This window comes from Myotis daubentonii, chromosome 11 (genome assembly GCF_963259705.1).
Source record: "Myotis daubentonii chromosome 11, mMyoDau2.1, whole genome shotgun sequence".
NCBI classification, from domain to species: Eukaryota; Metazoa; Chordata; class Mammalia; order Chiroptera; family Vespertilionidae; genus Myotis; species Myotis daubentonii.
In genome coordinates this window covers 26,533,115-26,550,257 of record NC_081850.1, presented here as the reverse complement: position 1 = coordinate 26,550,257, position 17,143 = coordinate 26,533,115, and positions in this window count along the sequence as shown.

Sequence of the window (17,143 nt, the reverse complement as noted above, 5' to 3'; positions counted from 1 at the left end):
AAACCCACCAGGACAAAGACCCTGCCTTGCAGAAAACTGGTTTTGTAGAGTGATTAGCTTATGAGGGTTTTATGAATATAAAAATATGCATAACGTACCATAAATACCATCAGGGAGAGAAAAGTAAGTAAGATTAGGTCTTTTGTGGCAGCCAGATGTGTAGCTCCAATAAACTCTAAGTTCTGGGGCCAAAATCAATGTTCTTTCCAATGTGACCTGTTCCAAACAGCCTCTGATAGGATCACTCAGGAAAATGCTGATATTGATGAGCCCTGGTAATTTGCTGCTAAAAATAAAACTGCCATGGTCCTCATCAATGATGAGAATCAGACTTACTGTACAAAACAAAAAGCCACAAGCCCTTTACTGTGAAGATGACTTTACCTCTTGGTTATGAAAAGATTTCTTTTCAGTGGGATCAGAACAGGATTGAACAAGTTTTCATAAAAAAAAAAAGTATGTAAAGTAAATGTGAGGAATCAGTACATGGGTTATATAAGACCAGAATAAAAGTTTCAAATCAAAGAGGGAACCGATCGATAAATATCACAGAAGAAATTAAAAATGTATAGTCATTGTAGGTAAATGACTATAAAAAAGACATATAAGACCATATATGAAAATCACACTTTGACTCCCCTCAGAGTTAGTTATTCATTAATGATTTGACCTTTCTCCTTCTCAACATTTGTTTGGGGAGGAAGATTAAAAAAGGACCGTTTCTCTGCCACGGACTTCCCTCACAGCAGTTCTAGAAGCAACTCGACATTATCTCCATTTTACAAAGTAAGCACTGAAACTCAGAGAGGTCAAGTCACCTATTTACAGACCGAAAGTAGGATCCAGATTCAGACAAAATGATTTCAAAGTTCAAGGTTTCCTCTGAACCCAAAGACATTGAGGTGAGTGGTGCTTAGTGACGGCAAAATAGGAAGCCGGGGAAGACCTGGAGCAGAGAAGACACTCGACAAATACTTGTTGCATGAACACATATTTATGCATTTGTAAAGGAAAATTCTATTAAAATTTTCCAAATGTTAAAGGCTAGTTAATGTTTAGAATTCACTTGAAAGGCTCATTTTCAGAACTTTATAAGATACAAGTTCACCAGGAATTCATAGCAGGTAACATCATGACTGAAAGACTTAATGGAAGATATTGGTCTTCATTCATTCATGCATCAGATCGATTTAGGAACTACTGGAAAACATGAGGATAAACAAAGACCACAGTATCATGAGTAGCCAGGCCACATAATAATACAATAAATGCAAAATGACATCAACGTAAGTGGTTTGGGGTACAGCAAGATTAGAGCAACTGGCAACTATCACTGAAGTAGGTCACTGGTGGCTTTCCATATATATTGAGGTTCGATTTTTTAAAATCCTCATCTCAGGATATGTTTATTGACTTTAGAGAGGAAGGAGGGAGGAGAGAGAGAAAAACATCAGTGTGAGTGAGATACATTGATTAGTTGCCTCTTATACGTGCCCTGACCAGGAATGAACCTGCACCCTTTTGGTGAATGGGATGATGCTCCAACCAACTGGGCCATAAGAAACAATATACATATACTCATAAGAGAAGGGCATTCTAGGCAGAAGGAGCGGTGGGTACAAAGGTGAGAAAGCATGAAAAAGCCTGGCTAATTAGAGAATTTGTAAAAAAGTTCAGAAGGTCTGGAGTATAGAACATAAGTAGAAGAGTGATGAAGAGCATGTGGCAGGTAGTCAAATTGTGAAAGACATTAAGGTTCAAATTAAAGAATTTGGTGGAAACACACAGACTTATGTCAGAATTAGTCCCATCTTCTCTACAATCTCAATTAAATGTGAGATCTAAAAGCAACAACCAAAGTTGTTGCTCGTAGTATATCTGTTGTTAAGATCAATGCATGGGAAAACTACCCATTTGTTAAGTCCTAGGCAATGTATCTGATCTCCTCAAGCACAATTAACCTGGGCCACTTTTTGTGTATTTCACAGCACTTTTCACTATCTTACAATATCTGTCACATTTCACTTTATTTTTAAAAAAATGTATTTTATTGATTTTTTTACAGAGAGGAAAGGAGAGGGATAGAGAGTTAGAAACATCAATGAGAGAGAAACATTGATCAGCTGCCTCCTGTACACCTCCTACTGGGGATGTGCCCACAACCAAGGTACATGCCCTTGGCCGGAATCGAACCTGGGACCCTTGAGTCTGCAGGATGATGCTCTATCCACTGAGCCAAACCGGTTAGGGCACATTTCACTTTATATTCTATAAGTGAATTGTGCCATTTCCCTCAACTACAATTTTAGCCCCTTGCTTATTTCTGTGTCTACCACAGAGGTTGGGTTAAATGAATGGCACCAAATGGAACTCAGGTAAAGTATTATTTCTTTCTCATAAATTTTATAATTGTTATCTTTATTGAATGAAGGCAATACCAGAAAAGGTCTCTCATAATATGGTTAAACACACACACACACACACACACACAGAGACCCACAAGAGAACACTGTGTTTGGTTACTCACACCTGACCCTTTGTTTTTCTTAGACTTGAGTCAGCAGAAATAGGGAGCCCATGAAGACAGCCTGTATTCCCAGCCTCTGTGACCCTGCTTACACATCTAACTATTGTGAACTTTACCCCCATTATTTTCTTTTGCAGCCTGTACATGTGTGTACCGTTTACCTGCATGAGAGAGAAACTCCCTCTTCTAAAGAATCCAGTTACAGAAATTTGGGAGGCATTGAGAGAGGTGGCTGGTCAACATACTAGTACACATTTCGTATTTCTGCATAGAATGACCAATTGATCTCTTTCAAGGTAATCTTGGCTCTAACTGCTAATCCAGATAGGAAGTGCGTAATCTTTACAGACCTACTGAAGAAAGGAGTATGTTTTTCTTTGCTTATCACAGGTTCAATTATAGGATAAAACCTCAAAGAAGTGTGTGCCAAGCCACCCAAAGGGCTCAGTGTAAAAGAAAAAAAAATCTAAAATGTTAAATGCTAAGGGAATACAACAGTTACATGATCTAAACCCCAAATAGGGCTATAAAGGGAATATGGAAATCAGAAGTAGAAAAGTTAATATTTTTCACGTTGCTTCCTAGAATTTTTATTTCATTTTTTTGTAGCTAACACATCACACATTTCCAATTAGATATTTATGTGAATTTACCCTGCCATAGTTAATAAGTCATTTTAGGGTTTTTTAAATAGTGCTGAATTCAAAAGGTATAAATCCTATAGCTAAAGGTATCTAATTTCATAGATATTTATGCTAAGCTCTTAATAATCATATCTATCAGTTTTATGCCATGATCTTATTATTTGGTATACAAGTACATTACTTTAGTTCAGGGGTCCTCAAACTATGGCCCGCGGGCCACATGCAAATACAAATATTGTATTTGTTCCCGTTTTGTTTTTTTACTTCAAAATAAGATATGTGCAGTGTGCATAGGAATTTGTTCATAGTTTTTTTTTTAAACTATAGTCCGGCCCTCCAATGGTCTGAGGGACAGTGAGTGAACTGGCCCCCTGTTTAAAAAGTTTGAGGACCCCTACTTTAGTTAATGATGCTTTAGTTTCCTATGGGAATTAATGTGATTTCTAGAAGTATTCATAGCTAGAAATGCATCTTAAGCTCTGGAAAAATGCAAACAACTAAAACCAGTATCATAGTTCATGATGAATTTTAGGAGGAATCAACAGTTCCTCAAGTTCCTTCAGTGAGGATTACTTAGGTACATGATTCAGGGAAGGGGAAATAGCATGGGAGAGAGGTGGTCTCAGATAAGGGGTTTCATATTCCATGATTGCAAAGAATTTAGGAGAGTCTTAATACTCTCAGGCTTGTCCATTGTGATCAATTATATAAAAAGATCTAAGTGGATAGCTTTTGAAAAATGATCTGTTTCTCTCTTCTCACCGCCCTCACCCCCCCCACACACACACACCAAGATATGTCAGTCTGTTCCACACCATCATGCTTCAGGTCTTATCTTGGTAAATTAATTTTGTTCATTAGATTCCACAAATAAGTGAGATAAACCAAATAACCTGTATACTTATGTGCTTAGTCCATGGACACAGACAATAAGGTGGTGAAGGGGTGGGGGTGGGGCAGAAGGGGGTCGGGGGACATCTGTAATACTGTCTGTAATACTGTCAACAATAATATGTATATAAAAAAAGGATATGCTTTTTTCTATCATCCTTTTGGTACCAGAAAACTCAATGTAATTTACTTGTGAATTGTGTGCACTCTTTTACATTGCATCAAAAGTAAAATTAAGTACCTTCTTTGGTTTCTGTGTTCTGTAAAAAATATATATTACTTCGGATTTCTCTTTTGAATATTCCTCTAATATGTGTGCTATCATTATAATATGCAGAAATTGTTTTTAGAAAGGCGAAAATGCACTATAAATCAAAAGAACAGAAAATAGATCAAATTATAATTCATTATTCTAATAAAAATAAATTATTATTTTTTCATCCCCTTGGAAAAGATGCAATTTCTGTAACATTATATTTTATTAGATAAATGTTTGGGAAGATTTGAAGTTTCTTTCCTTTTGGTTTTACTTTTTTCTACTGTTTTTAAGAGAAATAGCTTGGTTATATGAAACCTCTTTTCTGTCAAAGAGGGTTTAGTTCTCTTCTAATAAATTTTATATTAAAGAAGACAATGGAAACCAATGATGGGGGATCAACTCTCCTGTGAATGGGAAGAATCAGTGACTCCCAGTTTAGTAGTTTGGAAAGCTAATGCAAATCGGTGCCACCAACTAAGATACAGATTAAAGAAGAGATAACAAGTTTGAAAAGGAAGATGACGAGCTCAACAGTAGTGATACCATTCATTCATTCATTAGGATAAAAAAAGAAAAAAAAAAAGAAAGACAAACCATAGAGGGAAAATGTCAGCATCTAAGGTAACTACTCACTGAATCCTACCACAAACACCCACTCCAAACACTAGATGGGAGGCCCATTTCAAAGGTGAGCTTTCCAATGCTGATGTGAAAAATGGACCGCAGTTCAGGGAAGCACATAACACCTAATAACTTAGATCATCCCCTCGGGTTGAAAGGTAAAGTATAATGTAACACAGCCCACAGCCAGAGGATAAACCGGCTTGGGTTACCAGGGCATTGTCTGGCTGCCCTCATCAGAAACATAAACCGTCCCCACAAGTTTAAGATAAAACAGGCCAGGCCTGATCATTTGACTCAAACAAAACCATCTTAAGTGCCACTGCTCTCTTCCCTGCTGGCTGGGCCCAGGGCCCTGTGTCAGGCCCAGCTGGAGACTGTATCTACAAGGATTACAGTTGAGTTTTCTGAATCTGCCCTTTTCTTTTACACACTCTCACTAATATGATCATTGTGTTTTTATTGAAACAACATGATAAAAGGTGCATAAAGTCTGAAAACAGTAACTGCACATGGAGAAATTCTGCCAGGAGCAGTACCACCCTGAGATGAGTCTTGAAAGGTAATAGCTTTGTGGGATTTGGCCGCCTGTTGATAATATTTCATGTAAGTTTCCACGGCCAAAAAGAAACACATCAATCCAAGGGATTTTTGCAGCTCCCCCCACCCTGTCCCCGCCCCATATGTGAAAATACAGAGGAAAAAAGTGCATAATACAGGCTTCTAATAAAACTTTGAGGATCATTTTTACTGAGATGGCCATACATCTGTGAATATTAAAAATAAACTTTGGCACTTTTATTCTTTATTGTAATATTATCATCGTTTATTTCCTTCTCTATGAATATTTTATACCCCACCCATTCTATGACCCAACCCAAAATAAATCTACTCCAAGCAAAACATGTCTGCTTATCTAAACAATGCAAGCAAGTATAAAAGATTAAGACCAAGTCCCCACTAAAAACTGAGAATGTTAAAAAAATAAAACTGAAGGGTTTTTTTTAGCAATGTTTGCTTCAAATAATATTCTCCTGGAGACACTGTAAGCATTAAATATTTCAAGAAAGAAGCATTCCCTTTTGTAAAGTTTAATAAGCACTGAAATATATTTATATTTTTCATAAACGTGTAGATCAGATACACTAAAAAATTAAGGAAATTATTTGTAAGATTCTAAGAAAGTAGGTGATTTAGTTTTTGTTATAGTGATAATTGCTTCAAATGTTTCTTGTCTAATTAATCAATTCATTAATTAGTTGATAATCTATTATAATTCAGACCTCTGCTAAAAAGAATTATAAATGTAAATATATATGTATATATATACATGTACACAAAATTTATATAAATGCAGTTTAATTATTTTAAATATGAAAATGTCAAAAAAGGGGGCCAAAGGATTAAAAGTAAATGTTCTAAAATGTCCTGATTCATTTACGACTTTTGATGTTTAAGACTCACAGGATAAATACAGACTTCAGAGGAAGGTATTCCTTTGTGCAGTGAAGCTGAGAGAGAAAGATGGATGATTCCACTAAAAGTGGCTCAGATAATTAGATTGTGCCTCCTTTGTGGTTTTGTAAATATTTGTTTTTTTTTTTAAAAAAAACTCCTCAAAACAAAAACAAGGGAAGTACTATTGATTTGGCCTTTTTCTCTCTGTCTAAACTAAGTCTGGTGTCACTCTGACACTTTATTGAGATGTAATTGACAATGAAAAATTGTATACATTAGAGCTATACAACTTGATTTGAAACATGTACACACTGAGAAATATTCACCACAGTTAAGCCCCTTTTTGTGTTTTGTCCTTTGTTTACAGTTTGGATTATTTTTACCATGTATATGTATTAGCTACCTAAACTAAATATATAACATCAACACTAATAAAAGAGAAAAATGGTAATTGGTGTACGACGATACCCTTTTCATTGGCTAATCAGGGCTATATGCAAATTAACTGCCAACTAAGATTGGCAGTTAACTGTCAACAAGATGGCGGTTAATTTGCATATGTAGGCACAATGCAGGGAGGCGAAAGGGAAAGCAGGAAGAAGCCCCCTGCCACTGACAGTGATCGGAAACCCAGGGGGGAGCTAAGAGCTGGGGGGCAGGGCAAAGGCGGCCCTGGGGCCGCCTTTGCCCTGCCCCCCAGCCATGATCGGAGAATCAGGTGCCTTTTCCGCCCTGGCCAGTGATAGCAGGAAGTAGGGGTGGAGCCAGCGATGGGAGCTGGGCACGGTCGAAGCTGGCAGTCCCAGGAGCTAGGGGCCCCTTGCCTGGGCCTAAAGCGAAGCCCACGATCGCGGGGCCGGACGCCTCAGCCAGAGACATCCTGCAGGGGCAGGGGCGGAGCCCGCGCAATCGCGGCGCCCCCCGCTGCCACTGCAGGTCCCTGCTGCCCGGGCCCGACGCCTAGGCCAGAGGCATCAGGCCTGGGCAAGGGGCCGATCCTGCGATTGGAGGGTGATGGGTGTCAACGCCTGAGGGCTCCCAGTATGTGAGAGGGGGCAGGCTGGGCTGAGGGACACTCCCCCCACACACACCCAGTGCACGAATTTTGTGCACCGGGCCCCTAGTTGTTAAATAAAAACGATTTTGTTTACCAAAGATAAAATAACAAATCAAGTTTACTGAGTCTTATGAACTGGAGTGGAACACTGCTTATAATGAGTTGACCGACTCCATTTATGCAAAACCCCACTCTGGTCCTTTCGTGTGAAGTTTTGCAAAGCCTCTTGTGGTCAGCTGCAGGCAGCAAGGGGCTCTTTGGAGTTCAAGATGGAAATGAGACCAGGGCCGGACTGGGAGCTTTACACAATGTCAGTCCACCCTTTCCCTGTGGAATAGGAATTGTTGGCAAAGCAGACATCCTCTCATAGAATAGTCTCAGCTTTCTCTTTGAAAATATACAAAAAAGAAAAAGAACATTCTAACATGCAACCACAAGGAATGTGCATTAGGATCCTGTTTAGAGGAAACAAATCTGTATCTTGAATCGGGATTCTGACTGCCCTCCATATGTCTGTCTGAACTAACAGTAGGATGATCCTTGTCTTCATTTTCGTACAGTGATATTTGAAAGCCTACGGCATTCACTGCACTAAAGTAAGTTGTCAGTGAAAAGCAAAGGTAAATGGAATGTTCCAAAGTTATCCAGTAAATTCATCCTAAGAAAATAAACAACCAGAATAATTCAAGTCAAAAAATTCCATTACCACTCTTTTTTGTTCTAATTATCAAGTTTATTTTGGCTGCATTATCCTAACATCTATTATATCAAGACCAGAATATACCAAAATAACTGAATTGAGTTATATTTCACTATGAATAATAAGATTTAGTAGTCTGTTTGTATTTGAAAACTTATTTTGGAGCTATTTTAATGAATGTCCTAACCTTATATCTCCCTATTCTGCAAACCAAACAAGTTCAGTCACCTCAAAAGTTGTGCCAAATAAGGTAAGAAATAATTCCAAGGCGGGGGGGGGGGGGGGAGACATGTGTAATACTCTTTGTAATACTTTAAGCAATAAAAAAAGAAATAAAGCTGAGGCAATCTGAGGTTTCACAAATCCTTCACAGATTTGCTATGACTTTTCATCAGCATTTGTCTATTATAGTTACTTTTATATCCTCTAAAATGCTACCATTCATTTAAGCAAGTCTGAAAGGGAATTTTTATAAAAATTTCCCAGGAAGGTCTCATAATATTTGTATGTTATCAATTGCAGATTATGACAAGATTTTGGCATTGACATCTATGTGGTCTTGCTGGTGTGTGTGTGTGTGTGTGTGTGTGTGTGTGTGTGTGTGTGTTAGTTTATCCTCACCCGAGGATATTTTCCCATTGATTTTTTAGAGAGAGTGGAAGGGGGAGAGATAGAGAAAAACATCAATATCAGAGACACATGGATTGGTTGCCAACAACACATGTGCCCCAACCAGGGCCAGGGATCGAACCTGCAACCTAGGTACATGCACTTGATCGGACTCAAACCTGGGACCCATCAGTCTCCAGGCCGACACTCAATCCACTGAGCCAAAACAGCTAGGGTGTATTGCTGAGTTTTCTTTCCATTCTGTGATCCTAAATCAGTGATGGCGAACCTAAGACACGCATGTCAGAGGTGACACACGAACTCATTTTTTTGGTTGATTTTTCTTTGTTAAATGGCATTTAAATATTTAAAATAAATATCAAAAATAGAAGTCTTTGTTTTACTATGGTTGCAAATATCAAAAAATTTCTATATGTGACATGGCACCAGAGTTAAGTTAGGGTTTTTCAAAATGCTGACACGCCAAGCTCAAAAGGTTCGCCACCACTGTGACCTAAATTCTACTCCATACAGATGAAACGAAATTGTGCATTTTGCACTGTTACCCAGGAAGCTCATCCTCTTCAATAATGAGGAGGGCACTGACTGTAGTTTTCTTTAGGAATGGGAATATTGTGATGTAAAAAGGATCCGATACCCTAAGCCCAACGCTGAAAAACATCTGGTTCACTCTGGAGTGTTTCACCCCACAGTCAAAAGGAAAGAGAGTTTCTTGAAGCCCCATATCTCTAGCTTGCTTGCTGCTAGCTAGCTTCTCTGACTGTATTTATATGTATAATTTTTTCTACCATCTTGCCTTGTGCAATATAACACCAGGAGATGATTCTAGGATCTAGGCTATACATGCAAGGAAAGTATTATGAACTCTATACAATTAAGAAATATATAGAAGTATGTTTTTTCTCCTCCCTCATACTCACCCTCCACCCAGCCAAAAGTATAATCCTCCTAAATGAAATAAGGCTTAAAATCTTCCAATGGCAACACATTACCTGTGAGACAAGCACAAATGAATTGCAGGCCACACAAGCCCAACTATTACCCGGTTGCTACTTGTCTTCCTCATCTTTCACTTGATGATCTACAATTACCAGATTGCTATAGTTCCTCAATGCCCATGATGATGAGTCATGCATGGTGTTGTCCATGTTTCCTCTGCCTGCGCTCTGACAGACCTTGACCTGGTGACCCATATTTAAGACTTGGGTCATACATATCTTCTCCAGAAAGCTACTTCTCAAGCCACGAACCCTCCTGAACTCCTCAGACCGAACAAAGGGCCCTTCCTGTTGATTCCACAGGACCCTCCGCTGTCTGCCATTACAGAATGTATCATAATGGGTTTTCTTCCTCCTTCCTTCTCAGGAAACTGTGAACGCCTCAAGGTCAATGACAAATGTGTTCACCAATATTTTACTCATCTCTATGCTGCCACCCACCTTTCAGGATGGGAATGGGTGGAGAAAGGGTGGAGGGAGGGAGGGAGAGAGGGAGAGAGAGAGAGAGAGAGAGAGAGAGAGAGAGAGAGAGAGAGAGAGAGAGAGAGAGAGAGAAGCAAAGACAAAGATAACAAAAATGTCTAGAGAGAGAACCATGACACCAGAGGAATTCTAGAGCCAAACAATTTGCTTAAAGGAAAACAAACTTCATTACAGGAAATTGTCTGGTATGTCTCTCTTGCTTTCAATCTGAAAGAGTAAAAGGAACACAAGACTCAATTAATGTCCACGGGTTAGCTTCTTGGTGAATGGTAAATATTATCTCTGCTTCTACAACATGCTGCTTCCCCTCTAATCATTTTTCTCACTTGAAATGTCTGTTCCAGCTCTCTAGGCCCATTTAGACATAACTCTTTAAGCCTGGGCAAGGTATTATGTCTCCATGCTACCTTCTACAATTACTCCAGGAAACACTGTTTTTATCATCTCTGAAACTCTAGAACACTGACCCTTTCCTCTCACCACTCATACATATTTTAGGGCTTTCTTTCCTTCATACTTGTTTAATCCGATTAACATATTGATAACTGTATTGTGGCTAAACCACTGATACTCATATTTGATATTGACAATAAATAAAATTAATGCTCAATTAAATGTTTTTTCTCTTTTCTCTAATTTCTCTTTCAGTTAGGATATTAATAAATCTATGGAAAACAGTTGGCTAGATTTGAATGTATTTTAGACTTCTTTTACCCATCTGTGTGTTCTTTTCTTTTTTTTCATCTGTGTGTTCTTATAAAAACCTGGAATTTCAAGTGTCTGAGGGTAGATAAAGAAGCTGTTTATAGACTGGGGAAAGCTTACTTCCCCTAAACTAATTGAAAAATATTTAATGTTTAAATTTGCCAGGTACTTTCTATGTGACCTTGGGAAAGTATATTTATCTTTCAATTTTAGGTTCCTCCTTGTAAAATTGTACACCAGATGATAAGAGGAATCTTTCCAAATATAAATTTCCAATGTGTACAAACCCATAATATCTTGTTTTGATTGGTGTTAATGAGTAGTTTTATTTGTTTTTTACTTTTTTAAACATATATTTTAATTGATCTCAGAGAGGAAGGGAGAGGGAAAGATACAATCATCAATGATGAGAGAGAATCATTGATTGGCTGCCTCCTGCACGCCACCTACTGGGGATCAAGCCCACAACCCTGGGCAGGTGCCCTGACCAGGAATCAAACCATGACTTCCTGGTTCACAGGTCAATGCTCAACCACTGAGCAACACCAGCCAGGCCAGAAACACTTGTTTAAGAGCTTTTATTATTGTATTTACTTTAAGTGCTTTTAAAATAATACTAAGTTATTTCTCATACAACCCTCCACTCTGAGGAATGTGCTATTGGTAGCATCCTTCAACATATAAGGAAACTGAGGCTCAGAGAGTAACATTTGGAAAGCACAGGTGAGATTTAAATTTAGCCCTTCCACCCTAACACAGCTATTATAATTTCTATCTCTACCCATCTAGCCTTTGCATATACATATATTTCAACAGTATTTTTGTTCTGATTTCTTCATGGACTTTTGAAAGTTAGAACTGCCAGTATTCTCAGGAATACTTAGAATAGTCTAAGAAGTAACTTATGGAGAACAGGACTAAATAGGGGAGTAGCCACAGACTCTTGTGTACCAGTGGTAATCAAACATATGTTTAATCTTTACCTTTGAAAACATTACTTAGAAAGCATTGGCAGTTGAATAAAATCAAGAATACTAACCTCTAATAATAATGACTTACATTAAAAAACACATTCAGTCTCTCTTATCCTCACATCAATTCTATTGGGATATCTTCCTTTTGACTATCTCTGTTGTTGATTTTCCTTTTAATCCATCTTGTGCAATGTCAATAAATCTTCCAAAAATGCAAAATTTATACTAGAATATATCTTTCTTAAAACATTTAATTATTTCCTAAACATTTAAAGAGTTTACCTTTTAAAAAATTTTTAAATTTACTGATTTATATGTTATATAAATATATGTGTGTGTATAAGTAATATATAATACTTATAATACACTACAGGGTATGGGGCAAAAGAAGGTTTACATATGAAATAGAGTTTATTCTTGTATTATTTTCCATCTGAACTGTAAACCTACTTTTGCTGCACCCAGTATATATAACTGTCACAATTCTAAGACATTCAATTTTCAACCTATATTTATAGAATAATCTTTTACTCTGTGTTTTTGCCTCATCTTACTCAAGTATCCAATTATACTGAATTATTTGCTGTCACCTGCATATGATAGCAGCTTTCCATGCTTTTGTTTATATTGACACCTCTTCACTGATGGCATCCTATTCCTCCTTTAAGGCTCAACTCAAGTATCACCAACTCAATTTTCAAGACTTAAATGTAATGTAAACCTGGAAGTCTCTCAATCATACCAATGTGCTTCCAAAGCACTGCACATTTGTGCCATACATGACATTTTATCATCTTATTTCTTCATGTGCCTATTGTGTTTATCATGGAGCCCTAACATAGTCCTGGAATACAGTAAGCGAATACTAAAGGTTTATAAATCCATAAACTATACTAAGATGGCACAGAGGAACTGTTACTTGTATTTAACAGAAGAAGCATATTCCAAAAGTGGAAGTGACTTGCTGAGCCTACGGACTAAGTCCTAGAAGATATTAACACCTATTACGAGCACATGAGAAAGCTGGCTTCCCAAGTGTTCCTGCCTTTCTCATGATGTGTAGCAGGAACTGAAGAATGACAAGGCTGGGGATGGGGGTGAGGGAGGCTAAGTATGTGCAAGGAATACCAGGGCAAAGTTACAGGGACTGAATTATGAATGCTTAAATTTTATGACCACAAATCTCAAACATCTCTGCGAATTACTTTTCATAATTTCTTGGTCAATTGAGACAGCTGTTTCACATCTCTCCTTTACCCTCCATCACTCTTCAGGCACCTCCTCACTCACCAAAGCTGACCCTTCTTCCTTCAATAAAATAAGTAGAAGTAGCTGCATCACAGGCTTATTGCAAGTAAGATGGGTGAACAAATACACATATGATAAGGGAGTAAGGGTGATCTTATTTTGACATGTGGACTGCAGTGATGACAAAGGCTTAACATCTTGACTGGGAACAAGGGGTTGGTCTCACTTTCTGTCCTTACTCTGTATCACCGCCCCCCTTCTCACCCCCAGATAATGTTGCCAGAGAGAGAACGAGACCTCAGATATACTGCTGTCTTGGATCATTTTAACTAGTTCTCTGGATCAATGTTTATAAAAACAGAAAGAATAATGACAGGAAGAGACATGAAAGAATGAGTGAGACTTACAGTGACTAAAAGAAGATGGAGCATTTCATAACTAATTGGATCTTCTGTTGCCACATGATGAAAAGAAGCAGCTCTTTATTTCTTAGAATTCTTTAGGATAATGCATACTTTTTAGTAGTTAGATTTCCTTTCAGTGCCTGTAAGGGATGATAGGGCCACTGAGACTTAGGGGAGAGTCTGGGTGACAGTATTGCTCACTGAGATCTGTACTTGACACAGTTTAGAAATCACCTCATCAATTGTACTGGCTTATAAGACTGTCTACTCCCTCGAACTGTGGATTTATGTGTATTCCCAACACCTAGCACACTGCTAAATACATAGCAGATATTCAATTATGCTTATAGAGTGAATGCATGTTCTAGAAGTTGGGTGAAACTTCAATTCAGAATGAAACCGAATGCACCCCATTTTAAGGAAAGTTATCAATTTGAAATCATTACATTATTGATATGATTTGCATAGGACCTCATAAGACAAAAATTCAACTAGAAGCAGTGCTGAAAACTGAATATCAACATTATTATTCATTATCTAATGTGAGAATTAAACTTTCAGAACAAACTCCTATGTTATGGCTTGATCTTTTCATATTTTAAAAAAGCTCAGGAAAAAAACACATTTTAATAACTACTTTCACCCTAAGATGCCACTACTAAGTAGATTTAATTCGTATCTGTAAGATTTACTGTATTGTTCATCAGAAATTTCTTCAGAAAAATGGATTATTATTTCTTCAGTGTGTTTCAACATTAATACTAGTAGGTTTGTAGCCATGACCTGGAATACTTGTAGTGTAGGAAGAAGGGACAAATTGAGAGTTTCCTGCATAAAGTTTTCCTCTTTGATGCTGGTTCATTTATAACTTTTTTGATGTAGTTTTAAGGTGACATTGCCAGATCCAAGCATTTTCACATAAAATAAAAATTTACTTTAATCAAGGTGAAAGCACAAGGAAATGACTTTCCCTTAAGTCATCGCTTTTTACTTCTGTGGGTGCATGTTTTCCACTTCCTGTGGGATTGGCAATGCAGTCTATGATGTTTATCCTTAGCTTCTTACATCTCTGAGAGCCTTATAAGGCTCTGCATATGAATATACTTGGTTGGTTTATTATAAACAGGACATACTCCAAAGAAAAAAGGCTTATCATATTTTCTAACTGATCTTGAGTGAATCAAACTAGTCCCTGCTATTTAGAGCAAGTTCAAATATTTAGCCTTGCCAAACACAGGGTTTCTAATATTTTAACATAATGTTTAATGTTGCCTAACTTTGTTTGAATATTGCTGAAGGATCCAGTCAAAGGAAATCCATAATTCTTTTAGATTCACAACATAAGGCTTAAAGAAAAAGACATTTGCAATTATTTCTATCTTACAGGAGATTCTAATTTTGCATCAATTTCCTATATGTAGGGCAATTTACCTTTTTATTAGGAATTGCTCTCTTATCCAATAGGATTGTGCTCACGTAGAGAACCTTGGGATGCAGTAAGTGGATACTAATGGAAGGTTCTAACAAGGAACTCAAGTGATTCCTGGCTATGAGGAAATGCCTGGGCCTCTCCTCTTACTCAGAGCCCATTCACTGACCTGTTGATTCAGCTGGACTCTTTGAATACCTAAATCCAATAGACTTCTGCGTTTCAGTAAGGCTTTAGCTTTTTAGTCAAGAGAAACCTGAGTGTGAAGTAGAAAATGTGTGGAAGCTGGCACAGGGACGGCTGTTTCCATTCCCTTCATTATAAGTGAGATCTTTTTGTGGTTTACAAGAACGTCAAACCCGTGATCTTGCAGAGACCTGCCATTCTAGATTGATTTTGCATCAGGCTTATTTGGCACATCAATAGTCATTTATATGGATTCTACTTTTCCAACTCTTAAACATTACTCTTTGACTACTTATAGGAATCTGCCTCAGTCTCTCCATAATTCTGTTTAGGTTATGCTGTTTAGTTAATCAGGTTTGTCTTCTCTATTTTCTGTTCTTCCCACCTTTCTCTGTGGGCAGCCCAACTCCCAATGTAGGCTCTCAGACACTTCATTCTTTTATTTGTCGAGGAAGAACTTCAGGTGATCCAGGGTGCAGATGGATGAGGGTATTAGGAAGCCAGATGAGTTTTCATGTTAAGTTGATATAATCCAAAAAGTAAATGGAGGGAAAACTTTCCCACAGTCATGATTCACTTTCTACATGTGTAAATATTTAAGTTGTAGGTGGTATTTTCAGAATTTACAACCAAACTCAGATCTCCAAGTTTCCCACAGGCAGACTTCGCTATGTTTAATGGTTTAGGAGTTCATGCTTATCTAGTTAGCTAATTAGTTAGTTAGCTATATACAAAACTAATACCTTGTCTACCAAAAGTTAGAGAGCAAACACATCTCAGAGGAAATAAGCAGACCTGGGCAAAAAACCCAGCTCTATCAATAATTAGATTTTTATACATAAGCAAGTTCAGTTTAGCACTTTAACATTCCGGGATTTATTCTCTTCTTTAAAGGAGGAAATAATTCTGGTCTGTTAGGTGTGAGAGAAATCTAGAAGTGATATCTATCAACACATTGATAGGGTCATTTTGCTGGTCAGGTTACAAAGGCAGGCATCTCTTCTGCCCCTGTGGCTCCATATGGATCCTGAAACTTGGTTGATGAAAATAACGTCCTAGCATAGAAGACCACTCTTTGAAGATTATGGTACTGCTTTTAAAAGTTGCTATGAATAACAATTAAGAAAATAGATAAAATACAATACAGTGTACCTCAGACAGTGGACTCTTAGTTAATGTTAACCTTTCTTGTTTATGATGTTAATAATTACAGTCATGCTAATAAGCTGTGATGCAAATATATGGGTTGTAATCAAAATGCTGTGAAGCTAATAGATTGGATACCTGGGAGCAGGACACTGGTCAGATCATCATAGTCTGGAGTTTGGCCTTAGCCTATTGGCGCAGTAGTAACACAATGTTGGTTACTACTGGATAATTCACAACTTCCAAACTCACAAAGAATAAACTTAACAAGTTACAACGAGAAATGTAATTATCACTCACAATAATCCTACTAGTCACAATTTAATTCAGCAAAAGAAATCAGGGTAAACTATGGTTCATAAGACAGTGAAAACAGAACCAAGGTAGGAAGCTGGCTGAACTTAAAGGTGAAGGCTACCACATTTTATTAAGCTGATGAATCCACAGCCACTATTAGAATTAATTTACCAAATGGAGAGGACAAAGTATAACATAGAAGAAACAGAACTTTCTATCACCTAGTTACTGCTGGTGACTCACAATCGATGGATCTTATTATTTTTTCTCCACCTTTTCTAATATCCACGTTGGCAAGTTTCCTTCCATTGCCACTCATTCTTTCTTCCTTTCTTTTGTTCTTCCTTTTGCTTTACACGTTTTTCTTTTTCCCTCTCTTTTTTTTTTTTAAGGCAGAATAAAACACATTTCAATCGCCTACAACTTGTATATGTTAATAGAGCCATTCTTGTTTAATCCTGTTCAGTGACCCTGGCTATTCAAGAT